Genomic DNA, 16600 nt, shown 5'->3' on the forward strand with positions numbered 1-16600 from the left:
TGAGAATACTGTGAAAAACCTGCTCATAGGGTGAGTTTCCTCCTCTGCCATCTGGTACCGCTTGGCTTCTTCCCAGAAACATTAAGGTTTACATCCCTTCCAAAAATATTTACTATCCTATCTAACATGGGAAGAAGGCCAGAGATAGCTTGATATGTCTTTGCCTTTTGTAAATACCCCTTTTGTAAATACCTACACAAGTGTTGCAACACACAGATGGGAGAAATGGAAGGTAAGAGTTTACATCTGCCTTAGGATCACTAAACTGCAGCCCTCAGTTATCCTGACTTCATAGTGCATCACTGAGGACAAATTCTGCCCTGAGTTACACACAGAGCTCACAGCAGGATGGGGCTCTGCATATGTGGGGGCAGAACTTGGTTCCTGAAGGCTGAGGACCTTGCAGGAGGTTATTTTGCCAGACAAAACACTCCCTGGTTTATAGTTGCATCTTTCTTGAATGTGCAGCACCCACCCACTGACAAGGCACAGGAAACTCCAGGGATTTAGACCTCTATCATTTAAGCCACTGGTGATTTAAAATGTAGCTTTGCCAAGAGTATATTCACATCACGTGGGTTTTTTTTTCTTTTGACACCTCTATCCTTGTTTCTCTTACAGCTCTAACAAACCCTCAGTTTTGGGGAGGCAGAGTGAGTGCTCTTCCATGCTTGACAATGAATTTATAACAGTTTCAACTGAATTATTTTTGACATCATTGGTTTAAAAACAGGAGAAAAAAATCAATGCAAGGATAGAAAAATTATCAGCACTATTCCCAGGGACTGTTCAGTTTCATGGCAAGTGGTTGTAGCCCAGTCAGCCTCTGAGCTTGACAGATTGCCCCTGAACAGTCTGTGTCCTGGGGGATGCAGCAGCCCCTGGGCTATTCTGGGCTCCTTCACTCCACATAGACCCTCCTTTTCCCTGGCACAGCTCTGTGCTCAGGCTCAGCACTGCTGGCTGCAGGACAGACACCTCGCTATTCAAGCAGATGAGCCCATTGGTATTAGCAGCATGAGGTCGATGCAACCTGAGTAATTCTGCAATAGAGAAAGTAGGCAATGTTACACTATCCCCTCTCTTCATTACACTCTGATTTCTCATTCCCAGATGAATGAATGACCTTTTAGATGTGTTGATGCACCAGGGACTTAGAAAATATCTGCTTTTATACTATAAGCAAGGCCTGTTGGTACCCTTCACTCAGTGGTAAAGTGTATTTTCTGCTTGCAGGACAGCAGTGCTGCTGAGGACCTTATTTTGCCTTTTATAGCTCAATGGAGCCACTGGGATTTTAAAGAAGATAGGAGAGTCATGCCCTAAAATGCTGACACCACTTCCATATATCATAGAGATATCTGAATAATTCATAGTGTCAAGCAGCACAACTTAAAGGAACAGTGACTTAAGTGACAACACCCAGTTTTAGTACATTCTGCACAAAAATTAATACTCCACATATTTCTTTCTTCCACAAAATCCATCATGGTACAAAAAACATGGGTATTTCCTCATGCTTCAACACATTACTCATTACCTTTGCCTTGTGTGTATTTGAAATGAAATGAAATTTGGCCCAGATTGGGAAAAGGGGCAACAAAAAGTACCCTTCCCTCTTGTGCTCATTCTAGTGCAGAGCTGTTGCAGAACCCAGGTTGCTGTCGCAGGTCTCCAGGCTATGGATCACTTTCTGTTTGTGATAGTGACTGCCTTTCAAAACAATTAAGTCCAAAGCAAAGGCTGGAGATTAGGTGTTTATGCTGCTGGTTCATCAGGGATCTGGGAATACTGAGGATGTTTTGGATTAAAGCCAGACTCATGTTTTACAAAGGGCCCTTACCATCACACTGAGTTGAGTGAGGGAAAGCCCTCCAGGAAATCACACTTGCGCTTCTGATATAACAGTAGCACTTCCAGCTTGTCTCTTCTTGTGTGTGTGAAAGTAAAAAATCCTCTGGAGTTTGCAGATCTGTTTTCTACTCTATTTTTCTCAGCCCTTAGTTTGGACTGGTGACCCTTGCTGGGTCGGATATTTCAGGCTCCGTGGTGGGGGACGGGACCGCGTGATGGGCTCTGCAAATGTGAACCAAGCAGGAAGGTGGAGTCATTTTAGACCTCCTAACAGGTGATCTCAGTCAACACACCTTTTGGGGTGGCTGAAATCCTCTTTCTGGCCTGGATGACTGCAGCAGGTCCTGCCGGCAGGTGACTCTGTTGCCTCTCTGCATTCTGCCCACATCTGCCGCCACTGCCAGACAGAGTCACCAGTCTGAAGATAAAGAGGAGGCAGGACACCACTGTCCACCCACGGGAGCCCGGGGGATGTCCAGGTTGTGTGGGGTGATCAGATTGCCACTGTGAGGTGAGGCACCTTTCCCAGCATGGCACTGGCTGTTGTTGTATTTCCTGCACCCCTTCACCAGCGTGATGAAGCCTTTCCCACGGCTCAGTGGGTCACAGAAACGCTGGTCTGGCTCGGGCTTTTCCCTCCAGCAAGCAGGTTGCCGTACCTTTGTACTCACTGCTCATTATCTGCCGGCGGTTGTTTACCTCCCCTCCAAACCCGCCCCTTTCGGCGGCCCACGTTATTGTCCATGGCAAACGTTGTTGCCGCAGAAGTAAAACTCTGAACGTGAGGAATTAATTGCCTTAGGGCTCTGAACATTTTTACTGGCGCGGAGATAATCTGTCAGACGCAGGAGCCATTCTAGCACCGAGCAGCCAGAGCAGCAAAGATCCCCCTATTTATAATTTTCTATTTGTCCATTCATTTCCAGAGCAGACAAACTCGAGGGTTTACATTTTGGGTACAACTCGAGCTTTGTTTTGCAGATACTACTTTTCAGCCATGATGTACATTGATTTTGCTAGCATGCAGGATGTACCAGGCTTAATTGATCAATTCTGCTTGCACATTTGAGCTTATTTGTTGTACTCCCTGCTTTGCCTTCATTAGAAGTGAATGTAATGCTCAGGAAAGTTTCCAGCATTGACAGCTCCGGAAACCAAAGTTCCTGCTGAACAGAGCAAATCAAAGCACGTTGATTACGCCCATGTGCTCCCTGCAGCTTAACCCCTGTCCTTTAGGTCAGGCATATTGCTGGGATCACCAACAGCATCACCCACGAGGACCAGTCCTATTGATGAGGATACTCTTGTCTGGTTGCCTGCCTGTTAAAATGTGCAGTGGACTGAACAACCCTCCTGGAGCTTCCAGCTGGGCCCTGTGGACTGTCTCTCTGATCCTGGGCTGGCCTTCAGTAGGAGGCTCAAGAGTAGAAAATATGGCAGGGTGGTGGCAAATGGTGCAGTGCAAAAAGGGAGCATCATGCATTGCCGCCAGCAGAAGGCTGTGTCCAGTCTGCCAATAAAGCTTCCAAAGCTTTACCTTAACTCTGCTTGTTTCAATAAGTCTGTCTTTGGACTAGAAATGGTCCCATGCAGTGAATTTCTCTGTACCAAGAAAAAGAGTAGCTACTGCTATACATGGTACTTCTGTTTCATTTGCAGCTGAGGCATCTGCAGAGAATAGTGAAAGAGAGAGGCTGGAGAAAGGAAGTTTTCATGCTACCTGAACTGCGAGGTATATTTCCATGCAAACCCTGTGCAAGTAATGAAAAGAGAGAGAGGACTGGGAAAAAAGAAAGAAAGAAAAAAAAGAGCTGGAAACTTCTTTGGCGGGTTAACCAGGACATGTGTCTAGGTTAGACCTAACTCCTCAGGGAGCAATAAAAATATCCCCCAGGAGCCATCACAGTGCCTGCTCCCTGGGGAGCAGGGATCAGAGTCTCTCCTGATCCTCTTGCATGTGGGACAGCCCCTTTGGCCACCTCGTATGTGCTCAGCCCCTCAAGCCTGTCTGCTGCCGTCACCGCTCCCAGAACCACATCTGTGTGAGATCTGTGATGGCAAAAGAGCTGCATCTCCCTTTCCTACCCCCTTGATCACTGAATATGTCACCATCTTGCACGGTTTACTGTACAGAAGGATTGCTGTTGCTGCTCTTGCACAGATTATCCAAAGCAAATAGTTCCTAGATGCAAGTCTGGTGTCCTTGAGAGATTTTCTGATCAGAGAGGAAGCCTTTCTGCAGTCACTATTACCCTGCATGGCCTGGAGTCTGCAACTGGGGACCACAGAAGTGACTGTTGTATGAACTGTATAATAATAATAACAACAATAATAATTATTATTATTATAGTAAGAGTATGCAGAGTATTTGAGAGACATGTCAACTCTCTTCTTACTTACACCTCACCACCAAAATCAGCGGTGCTTCCTATGCTTTAACCCTTGAGCAAAGGTCTCTTCTCCCTGCTGGGGGCTGGGGCAGGGTGGGCTGTGGGAGCCACAAGTCACTACTGCCATCTCTTCCCCTTCCTGCACCCAGCCACGCTTTTGTTCTTCACTTCACTTACCTGACCTGACAGACTGGAAAAGCTGCCGTGGGGCTTGGGAGGGGACCCTGCCCACTATCGAGCACCAGCCCTGCTGGAAGCAGCATCCCTACCAGAGCAGGAGCTGTTCATTTCCGTAGGCAGAGCTCAGCATTGCCAGGTTGAAAGCAGGGGGAAGAGAAAAAGGAAGATGTAAGAACTATTTTTGCATGTAGTGTCTTCAGGTAACATTTTATTGCCATTTCTATCCCAGAAACATATTGTTCTGGAGCTTGTAAACACAGCTTGGCTAGTGCTCACTACTGAATACTATCTGTATCAGACCCCTGATAAAGTGAAGCCAAAATGTGTTTGGCTGCTGATATTTTCATGTATGTCCTTAGAGGAAGATTATTTTGCAGCCCTTGTACTTATCAGGTATGTTAGACAGGTAAGCCTACTCATTTTAGTTTCACTGGATGAGCTGAATCCTCTCTTAGGGTAAGTGGGAGCAGCTCAGCTAACTTGAATGGATTTTACACCTGTCTGTAATTTGGTGCCCCTTCCTTTGTCCCCCAGCTATTTTAAAAGGCCACACATAGTGCTTTTAATGAGAATGTAGTAGAGACTTTTAGTTTGGAAGTACACTGGGCGCTGGGAGGCAAAGGGATATGGCAGTGCAGGATCCCACAACGGGAATAGACCCTGCAGTGCCTCCCTGTCAGCTGGCAGCCTGAGACAGAACTTTCTGGGTGCAGGAGGGTGCTTTTAGGTGCTGGACAGATGTACCTTTGCAAACTTCTTCCCTTAAACACATGATTTTGACACTAATGCAATAGACATCTGCTGCGAGGGAGTGGGCTGGCCCAAGGGAGGGCAGTAATGAGATACGAGGCCTTTGTCTCTGAGTTTCTGGTTCAAACCCAGGCGAGGTAGGAGAGACTGGGAGTCATTACTGCCTGGCAGCTGCTAAATAGTTGGTGTCAACGGGGCTGGTGTCCTCGGTCAACTTTCTCATTAACAGGTGTCCCCATCTCAGCACCCCAAAGAGAAACCAATTATTGGCCTCATCCCTGACAGAGCCTCATCCCTCCCTAGATACAGGGAGACACGAATTACCAAGTCACCAGTACGAGCCTGGAAATATGGTCCCAGCCAGGAGTGGGGGGTGCTGATGGAGGAAAAATGTCTTATGCTATACTGCCCCTCCCCTTCACTGCCCCTGGGATAAACAGAAGGGTTAAGCCTTTGGGGATACCGAGCCTTGTTGTTTCAACAACTTCACACACTCCTGCTCTTTACTGTGATTGTGCTAAAATACTCAAGTCTCCTAAATCTTAGGGAAATTGTCCCTGCCCTTCCAGAGACCTGTACAAGGCAAGAGTTGTCAGATCTGTATCTACAGCAGACAAACAAAGAGAACACAAACTAAGGAGAAATTTTTTGATCATATCATTAAAGTGCTTTAAATATTAGGCTAATAGTTTCATTAAAAAAAAAAAAAAAAAAGAAACACAATGCAACACCAGAAGTTTAAAAATCTCAGAAGTACAACGTTTATATTTGCATTTGACAACTGAAATGCAAAAGGCTTGGAACATAAGAAATGCAACTATAGCTTTAGCACACTGCAGATACTCCTCTGGCTAAGTAAAAATAGGACTTACTTTCACTTACATCATGATCAGTCTTACATGAATCTTAAATTCATAGGACAGAAAAGGTGAAATTAGTTGCAGTTGATGAATTATATCAGATATTTTTAAAATAAAAATCATTATGTTAACTAATTATATCATTATTTAATACTAAACTTGTGATGAGAGGGCAACCTGGTGCCTGAGAGAGCTTAATATTTCCTCTTCTCAGACTCTGTCCTACAATCCTGCATAACTATGGCTGCGACCCTAAAACACAGCAGTTGCTGCAGGAAAAAAATGGACAGCTAATGAAAGCTGTTGCCTGTCCACATGCGACTTCATTAGCAGATTCACTAAATGAGCTCCAGGCCTCAGATCAGTCATTGTCTTTCACCTGTCACATACCAGAGGTCAAACCTTGCTGAAGAATCACAGGAAAGTGTCTCCCTGGAAGCTGGCACAGCTGATGGGTAAGACTTAAAATCTCCTGCCCCTGAGCTGAGCAAAAGCAGTCCATCATATAGCAGCAGCCTAGGTGGACTAAGTGATCATTGTAGGTCCCTTCAAACTGAAATATTCTATTCTATCGCAATATGCACACACCTGGAACAGTGATAGCTCATGTCCAAAGCAGGAATAATGTTGAACAGCTCAAAAGGACTTTTAAAATAAATAGGGAAGACAACTTATTTATCTGCTACAGAAAAATGAAAGAGGAATGAAAACAGTGACCATTTATACAGCCCATTTTTTTTTTTAATTCTTAGTGAAAGTTAAATTCAGGACTCTTGTTCTCTTGTTTTTAAGTCACTGACTATGCTTAATCACCAATAAGAAGGGTGGTTTCCCTGTAACTGGGATGGCCAAAAGAAAGCTGAAGTCTCTGTGAAAATGAGGGAGAAAAGGGAACTAGAGCAGGATGAGAAGAGTGTCTGTGTTACCTGAGGCGTCAGGGTGAGAGTTACACTGAAGCTTGCTTTGCAAAATAGGATCTGAAAATGAAATTTTAAAGGATAGATGAGCCTGAGGTGCTGGCAGAAGGAGATCCCATCTCCCTCATCCTCACTGCTCTGACTGTGTCTGCAGCCAGGTTTGAGGAAAAAGACCCACACCTGCAACTGGGGACTAATGGGAAAGTTTCCAGTTTGGGTTTCTTTATTTTACTTCTTCTGAAGGTACTACTTTCAGGCAGGTTATTGTTTCCCTGCAGCCTTGGCAATGCAGTGGTCATAATACTATTATTGCTGTATGAGAATATGAAATCAGCCATGAATATGATGAGGTCATTATCAGTGTCCAAGCTGATTGTGTTACAGCAATGGCACAGATAGGGAAAACTTATTTGGTTTTTTTCAAAGCAGTTCATTTGGTATAATTTAAATTCTCTTTTTTTTGTAGCCTTAAAAGAAGGGGGTGATTTTTATAGATACAATATTTTTGTGTTTAGAAGTGCACAAAATAATCCCTAATACATTTCTCATTCTTTACAAAACCACCATACTGCTAATTGGGTGATCAGATAAAATTCTTACTCACACTGAAACAATTACAGAAACAATTTATTTACAACTGCAATGGTACTAAAATTAAACTCAAGTGTGAGATCTGCTTCTTGATGAAGGTCTCTGAATGTCCTTCGAGTTTATAATAAGTTCTCATGGGACACATGAATTCATGCCCTTAATCCATTCTGACTTTAAAAGTCCAGCTTCTTTTATGGAATATCTCATTATACAAGCTCTTGCTTCAGCAAATGCACTTCCATCACTTTTCTCTGAAGTCTGTTTAATATAACATCTTCTGAATTATTTAAAGGGCAAATATATGGATTAAATAAAGCAAACACATCTACCACAGCTTCTATATGCCTGACAAACTTTTGACCAAATCTTTTGGACTTTCTACATCTGTCGTATAATATCTCTAAACCTCAGACCTGGTCAGCATTATGGTCTCTGTGCCACAGCACAGCCATTCCTAAAGCTGTGGCAATAGGTCCTTAAAGATCTCTTCCCACTCTGAAAAAATGACAAATCCCAGAATAGTAGCAAGTCAGGGATCTGACCATGGGAAACCATCCTGAGGCTAACAATACTGTCAATCAGAGCAGCTTTCCCCCTGCCCCAGTGTGTGATAAGGACTGGCCAGGCAGACTCAGGGGTCATGTGCCCCCAGTTCCCTGCTCTGTTGCTCCCCAGTCTCTGCTGTGTGATTTTCACCTTCAGCCACAGCTGTTTTCCTATGGCTTACATTTTGTTCAGTGCTCTGAAATTCAATTCTAGATTACATTTCCATGTTTTGGAATGATATATAGACCACGGTGAATGTTTACCCATGTAAGTGTAAGCCAGTCTGGAATCTGCCTCTGATTAATTTGAATTTAAATCTGCATTTCATTTCTCCTGACCTTTGAAATCTCCCTCATGGCAACTCATCAGGAAACCTTGGTATGATAAATTAGAAATTCTTTTAGGTCTTGGATCAGACTGGAATAATAATCACACCACTTCCCCAATACCAATTTCAGGATTTGTTAGTCTATTTCCAGAAACTGTGGATAGCTTAAGTGAAAAGAGATGTAGAAATTAAACTGGAAACATTTCTACATGTGAATTTAAGAGCAGAAAAAAGTTGCCTTCCCCTCCCATGGCTCTTTCAGACTTTAAAATCCAGACACTCTGACCACAGTTTTAGATTATTAGTGACCCTGCTCTGAGCTGTTCTGACCCCATGGCTTCTTCACGTGCTTTGATTCATTTTATTCATAGCTAAAACTGTGAAGCAAAAGCAGAAGTCAGATATATCTGTTAAAGCTGAGAAATTTAACTGCTCTTTTATTATTTAAATAATTGAAATAATTATAATATAATAATATATATAATATATATATTATAATATATATATATATAAAACTATATAATTTAGGTGCAAATAAAGAAGGTGTAGAAGTCTGAAAAAGATGGGCACAGAGCAGCCAGGAGATTTGGGACCCTGTGGCAGCAGAACACTTGAGACTGAGGGGAGTGGACAGGTACCCAGGAGGCACATGGGTGGTACATGCCTTTTAAATTATCTCTTTTCCTTAGCAAAGGGATACACTGCTTAGGAAGAAGTCTTAGAGCCTGCAGCTGACCACCACCAGCCATAATGCTAGCGGCTAAATGGGCAGAGGTGGTGGGAAAAAAACTTGCACAAGTTTAATATCTCACTAATTCCATTCACTGGAGTAATTTGGATTCCCATCTGTAAGTAGTCCATCAATGAAAGAAGCATCTCAGTGCCCCGAAAAAGGAAGCCAAAAATTGCTTTCAGTCCCAAGGAGCTCACCATCCAAACAACTGTGCTGTGTTTTAGAGCTCTGGCTTATAAGCTGTCTGTAAACTCCATTTGAGTGATGCACCCTGGCTGCATTATCCATGATCTTTTCTTTTCTTAGTGGGTTATTTTAAAACTTCTCACATGCAAGCTTGTATGACAAAGCATCCTGGCTAAAACCCTGAAGAAAGTGAACTCAGAGCCTGTGCTGGTATTGACTTACATGGCTGAAGATTGTGATCTGCAGAAAACAGGTCTGATTTCTCACAGCTGTATTTATTTTGGACTTTTGTTCCTTGTTCAGTGTCAAAATAATGGAATTATACCTGTGTTAAACAAGATGTTGGCAGTCCTTCAAGTGGGTATACAGGAGACAGAAAATAATTTTCCCTCTAAAAGCCAGGAAACAAATTTTCATAAACATACTACACAAAGGCACTCAGTTTGGTTTCAGCAAGAGTTCGTGGACCTCTTCTGTGATGAACCATATGATGTGATTAAATCTTATCACGTAGCAGATGAGGTCCGTTCCAAAATTTAACTTGATAATACCAAGTACATGCAATGAGCTTCTTAGAAATTCAGCATTCTTGGTCTGATCTGCCAGTTAATTTTGCATCTTTACAAAGATATCTCGAGTCCAACATCCTAGAATAATGCAAATAATAAGAATGGTTTAATTTGGGAGTTTTATAAAAGTAATTTCAATTGATATTCATCTGGGTTTGCAGCAAAGTACTTTCCAACTGCTTTTGCAGTAGAAGGTTGCTCCTTCTGACACTTAATGTAACATTTTACTTTAAGGTTTCAACAGTCAGTTACTTGGCCTGGACAATTCCAGTCCCACCAAATACAGCAAAAAGGCGGGCTTGAAATCCAGGTTTGCATCTTAGAGCTCAGTAGGAGTTTTGCAATAAATGTCACGGGTTGGCAGTGTTCCTTTAAGTTGGCACTTAAAGGAAAGATAGCATAAGAATATATTGTGTTTACACTGCAATATTAGCTAGATATAAAAATCATTATTTCAAGCATTTTTATAAATTTTTAATCCATTCTAGCATCTTTATATTTTATTTCTATTTTTATTCTAATATATTTAATTTTAATTCCATTCTATTCCATTGCATTTTTAATCTTTTCAATGATGTACTGGATTCCTGTGCCTTGCTGATGTCCAGGACATGACAGATTTGTGGCAAGGTGGCACTAGATTTGGAGCCTGACTTGTGTTTTATGCCAAAGTCCTAGTTCTGGAGATTTCTGGTCAGCAATTACAAATGGCATAGAAATATCACAGAACTGCTGAGTGCATCAAAACTGTATATGTTGCATGGTTTAGACTCAATTCATGGGGCTATGAAGTCTTTGAAATGGCCCCAGGTGATATGAAAGCTTAACCCTGGTGAGGTGGCAGAGCTCGTGTGACCCAGTTTCAAAGGCTTGGTGCTGCCACAGGGTGGGAGGAGACTGGCAGACCCTCCTTTTGCCCAAGCCCAGAAGAATTCCCGTTGCATGGGAGGAGTTTCTCGTGTATAAAGGACAGCTCAGATGTATAATCCAGAAGGATGTGAAATCAATAGGGGGAAATAGGATGTCAGGGACGGGGCATGCGTTCATGTGCGTGAGTGCCCACGCGCAGGAGGGAGCGCGCTGGCTTCTTCTGCAATTTTGAAGCATTTCTCTAATAGCAACAGACAAACAGCCCAAGCATATATTACTGCTCCTCTGCTTTGGTGCTCATTGCCCAGACAATGTGGTGATAAGCATGGAAAAATGCCCAGGGAGAGAAATGCAGCAAAAACCTCAGTGCTCTTTCCTACACTCACATCTCTTCTGCAATATTAACCAAAGCAGACAGATGCCCAGACATCATCCTGTGTCAGCCCACGCAGTGATCTCAAAGCAACAAAAACATAGGAGTAATTGTAAGGCACGAGCATGTTTTGTTTTGCATGGAGCGTATCTCCATTTGATAGTAACCGTTTTAAAGTCTGGAAGAATTTTGCACTCACTAAGCTGATTTTACAAGCAAAGAGAAGTGCTTGTCAGCAAAGGTTAATGTAGCTGTCACTGCAGGAGAGCCCTGTGGGTAGAAAGAGAGTCATCTGGCTGTTTTTTAAAGGGCAAGAGTCATCACTGTGAAGGAGGAATTTTTCCATTTCTAGGAACCTTTCACATCGTTGTAGTGAACTGCCACATAAGTTACCACTTCTCTACAGTTTTTCTATTTTTATGATTATCAATATTTGTTTCTATTACATATTTTTTAAAGTCTTATAAGATGCTCTTGTCCAAAATGAATAAAATCTTTATTTGAGAAGATGGAAAGAGAACTTCTGTGTGTTTTTATGGCTTGCACTGGTACAATATTAGAGTACTGTGAAGCAGAAAAGAACTGTCTCCCCTTTTTATTGATGGAAACAGGGGCAAGAAGAGACTAAGCAGTGGAATTAGGCTATGTACTCTAACCTCCTGCTTCGGGTGTCATGAGCACCTTTAGTTCATGGTGGCCTCATCATAAGGGAATTGAATCCCAATCTACAGCATCCAGGCCACCTGCTTACTGCTGGGTGGGGTCAACCCTCCCTAAAGCATCAAACGTGAGATCTGCACAGTTACAGGCTAAATACTCCTAATTCGTGTACAGCAGTTGCAACAAAGAGGATGGCCACATCAGGTTCACCTGACCATGGAGGGTCTCACACTGGAGGAATCCAGACCCTGTGGTGAGCTTCCGTTTACACCTCCAGGATGTCTCTGGCACAGCCAGGGGACACACACACTCCATGTAACAGCAAAGAGCCAAGAATGATCCTGGGACTCCCAAACAGCAGATGGCTTTATTTCCCCCTGGTTACCAGGAGATGGAGTCGTGCCACATGAAGCATCAGTGCAGGCAAAGCTGTGCCTCAGAAAGGATCTTTAGTTGAGATATTCAGGAAATTTTCTCTTGGAGCTTACAGATAGGAAAGCTGGGAATGCTGAATGCTTGGATGAAAAGGCATGGGGGGAAGAAGGCTAACTGTGGGCGTTTCCTTGTGAGGACAGTGCTGTGAACAAGCCAGTTTCCCACCTGCAGCAAGCTAATAGAGGCTAATAAAGATGCCATTGGATACAGGTCACATGGCATCTATTTGTATGTATTTGTAAGTGTTACTGAACTAGATTTGAAACAAAGACTCTGAGGTGAAAACCTGGGTTTAGATTCAGCAGAGACCAAACCACCAGACACATGTTGCATAAGGAATAGAAAAAAGCACTAATACTTTACCCAGCTCCATCCATTATCTCTGCCATGTCAGATACAGGAAATATCCATATGGTAGCAGGTTATGCATTGGACACCGCAATTCAACTGAGAATTTGCTGACAGAAGAGGTTGTACCCTGGCAGAACTTCATGCATGAAAGCTCAGAGCAGCTACAAGATTTGCAGTATCCCAACAGCTTCTCCAGTGGAGTCCAGAGGCAATCCATCCTGGAGCACCTCAATGCCTTCCTTGAGCTTGGAGTGATCCTGAAAGGCCACCATCTCTGCTCCTCAATCCACAGCATTTAGGAGCAGTAAAGAACTGAGAGGCCCTGAGAAGCTACTCTCAGTCAAGGGATAAATGGTGGTTATTTCATGGAGCACTGCCTGGGTTACATAAAACAGAGTCAGTGTTTAGAAATAGCACTGGGTCCTCCTTAGCTGATGAACAGCCAAAGCACCAGGAGCAGAGGTGCATTTCTCACTGCTGATGCTTGCTCAGAGGGGATTTCCTTCTGCTCCTGACCCAGATGTTGGTACAGTGAGCAGGACTCTGCTCAATCTAGCTTGGATTACTGCAGCATGCCCCAAGGGCATCCAGAAATAGCAATGCTGTGTGATCTCCAGTGACCTCCCAGTTATCTCTGTGTGAAAATCAGGCTGTTAATTTTGACATATATTGGATGTAGTTAGTTCAAGACCTCCTTACCTGACCTTCCCCTTGCTCGACTGTTGGGGCTGTGGGAGGTGATCAGACCATCATTTCCCAGATATGACCTGTTCAGTGCTTGTGGCAGGTCACTGCCAGGGAAATCCCCTTTGCTCCTGAGCTTTGCTCCTTCCTGCCTGCAACAGCCAAATCTGACAACTCCTGACACCCATCAGGTCCCCACTGAAAATGCTGCAGCCAATGCTGAGGCCAGGGAAGAGCTGAGAGTAGAAAGTCCTTTAAACCCATGTAGTCTTACAGCAACAGATACTATTGCTCATAAATTAAACATTAAATAAATATAGCTCTCAATTTGCAGTTATTTCTAGCAGATCTTAGAAAACTGCAAAAATAAGAATTCTGCACACCACCTAATGTTTGTGCCTGTTGATGCGGTTGTGCGTTTTTGGCTTTCACAGCTATGTTTCTGCAATGCTTTTTAAGTGCCACATCTGCTTTTGAGCATTTTGAACTATGTCAGGTTGACTCATAAATCATAACTGATGTACAGACTATGAGACATTTTGCTTATGGCAAAATAACTCTAAGTGTCTGAAAATGCCATACTTTCAAAACTTAGGATTTAATTCCATTATTTAGGTCAATAAGAGTTTAGAGTTGGATTTGCAAAGTCTAGAGGCACATACAGACTGTGGAAATGCCAAAGATGTTGAAGCATGTCAGATACCGAGCCTGTGTGGACACCAGTGGCAGGCAGGCACCTAACCCACTTGGACTTGTAAAAGGCCATCATGAACTTCCACCAGAATTAGGCTGTGAAAGAATTTCATAGTTTGCAGTACTGTTGCTCCATCACAGCCTTTTCTGTGGGGTAGAACAGCAACAGAAAGGGAAGCAATCAGAACCTGCTCAGAATTTCCCCCAGGTTTCCAGGTACTGCACCTAGAGCAGGTTTTAGTTGCAATGTTCCCAGACCACTGGGTTAGGAACTGTTTGCTGTTACCAAGAGAGGTGCTTGAAGAGACCCCACAGTGGCAGATACCCCACAGAAGTTCTGGGGTCAAAGCCTCCTCAGCTTTGGGGAGGGAAACGATCACATGTGTTTCTTCTCAACCTTGCCCAGAGAACATGAAAGAAAAGGCACCAAATCAATGATGGAGGAGCATGGTTGCCTTGGCCCTTAACTGCAATACTACTCTAAACAAACTGAAAATTTGCATATTCCCTTATCAGAGGAAGTTGTTCCTTGTGTATTTCATGAAGAGTCTGGATTTGATTGGAAACCAGTGGTGGTGTGATTACCAGATGCCTGCTGGTACTGGGGCAGATATGCAAGGGCTGTAACTACCACAGGGTTGCCAGAGTGGTTCAGGATTCTCCAGGTATCCTGCACTATGCATGCTCTGCACAGCCACAGTCCCTGTTCCCCCAGAAAAGAGCCCACTACATTATCTTCATAGACTTTTGCAACTTCTTTTTTTTCCTTCCTATTTTGTCCTTCCTGAAATTTGTTTGGCCTCTAGGTATGTTTTTTATGAAATACATGTCTGAGGGCTTGCTTGAGCTGTCAATGCTACACACCTAATTTCTCAGAAAGATTTCAGAAATACTAAATTTGTAATATCTCTGGTTTTAGACCAGCATCCATTATTTGCTGCATGACCTGATTACTTTGGGGAAGAATTTTTCAAGTTACAGCTGGCTTTTATAGGCTATGACTTGTATTTTCAACTATTAGAAAATATCTGAACAAGCTGTTTATTAGCTTTTTGTCCTTCAACAGGGGTAATGTAATAGCAGCATAGGCTGCTGTTAGCTTTCTTCCAACAAAGTAACATTTTTGTGGTTCTTAATCAAAAAAACCTTATTCTCTCCAAACTAGAGATGGAACTGAATGATCCTGGGACAAAGGCCTGGATCCAAATGGGATTTTTCCTTTTGAGTATGAGCTCAAGCTATGATTAATCACCTTTTCTTTCAGTGGAATATACTTGCTTCTGTAAGTGAGCTTTTTCACCTCACAGAGGGAAATGAAAAAGCGGGGTATTTCATTATGCCTTGGATCACTGATGAGGAAAGGCTCATTTGTACAATTCACTGAGCAAGCCTTTTGGTCTATTTCTTGTTACAGATAAATTATATGGTTATATGTTAAGTTACAACACAAAGTATTCAGATGTTACATAAAATCAATACAATGCTTTCTGAAAAGAAACATACATTTTAATGTCTTTATTTCTGTTGTGAGCAAAAAGGGGAAAAGATCCATGTACTGTAAAAGAGAGAGAACCCATTCAAGGGTTGTTACTTACTGTTCTGTTGCTGTTACTGCAGGGAAAATAGTAGTAATTTTAAAAAATCATTTCTGCATGATCTGCTTTTGTGTGAACTGATAAGAAAATATGTTCTTTCTGCACATGCAACACATAAGGAATGTTTACTGCCCATATGGTCTCTTGAGGGCTCTGACATTAGAATTTCTATGGTAGCAAGTTGAGAAGCAAGAAAGCAATTATCTGAGTGCTGTAAAACGGTGACATTTTCATCCTGCCTGTATAAAATCAGCATAAGAAGGACAGGAAAAGCATTTAGCAATGTGTCACCTGAATGGGAATCCTGGATATTATACACTGTGGTTGAGCTCTGCTGATTTACATCCTCCGCAGGGTTGCCCCAGTGCTTTGTACAAAAATCTGCCATGACACAGAGCCCAGAAATGTGCACCAGAGGCTGCTGCTGAAGGTGCTTCATCACAGCACGATTAAAGGATGTGATGGACTCGCGTGGTTCCATTAGAAGGAGAAATTAGGACTTTGATGCTGCAGCAGTTTGTTTCATTCCACATCTGAGTCATCCCAGCATGTCAAGACGCAGCGGGATTTCCGCTTATCGAATCCTCTGACAGTATTCCCGATGTAGCACACGGTGCTGCCTGCACTGGGCTGGCTCCCCAGGTTCCTTGTGTTAAACACTTCCTCAATATCAAAATGTGTTGGTAGGCCTGTCACAGCCAGTGTGACTTCAGCTACTTGTGTTCCCTGGAAAATGACCTTGAATAGAAGATGCCCATTTGCTTTTGACTGTGCTATAAAACTGTTCATTCATCTTTCCAAAGGTTTAATATATTTTTTCAGTTGTGTAGAATAGTAAGAGCTGTGTGAATGAGCAGTCTCCATGCCAGTGGATCACAGACTGCCTAGCATGGGTCCTGTTCTGTTCAGGCATTACCTCACTCGCATTATGGGTTTGTGTGTACAGGCACACACACATTTTCCTTTATTTTATTCTCATCATCATCACCATAATAATCTGTCCTCAGTATCTCTACCAGTAAGGAAAATAAAACA

Source organism: Aphelocoma coerulescens, chromosome 5 (assembly GCF_041296385.1).
Source record: "Aphelocoma coerulescens isolate FSJ_1873_10779 chromosome 5, UR_Acoe_1.0, whole genome shotgun sequence".
NCBI classification, from domain to species: domain Eukaryota; kingdom Metazoa; phylum Chordata; class Aves; order Passeriformes; family Corvidae; genus Aphelocoma; species Aphelocoma coerulescens.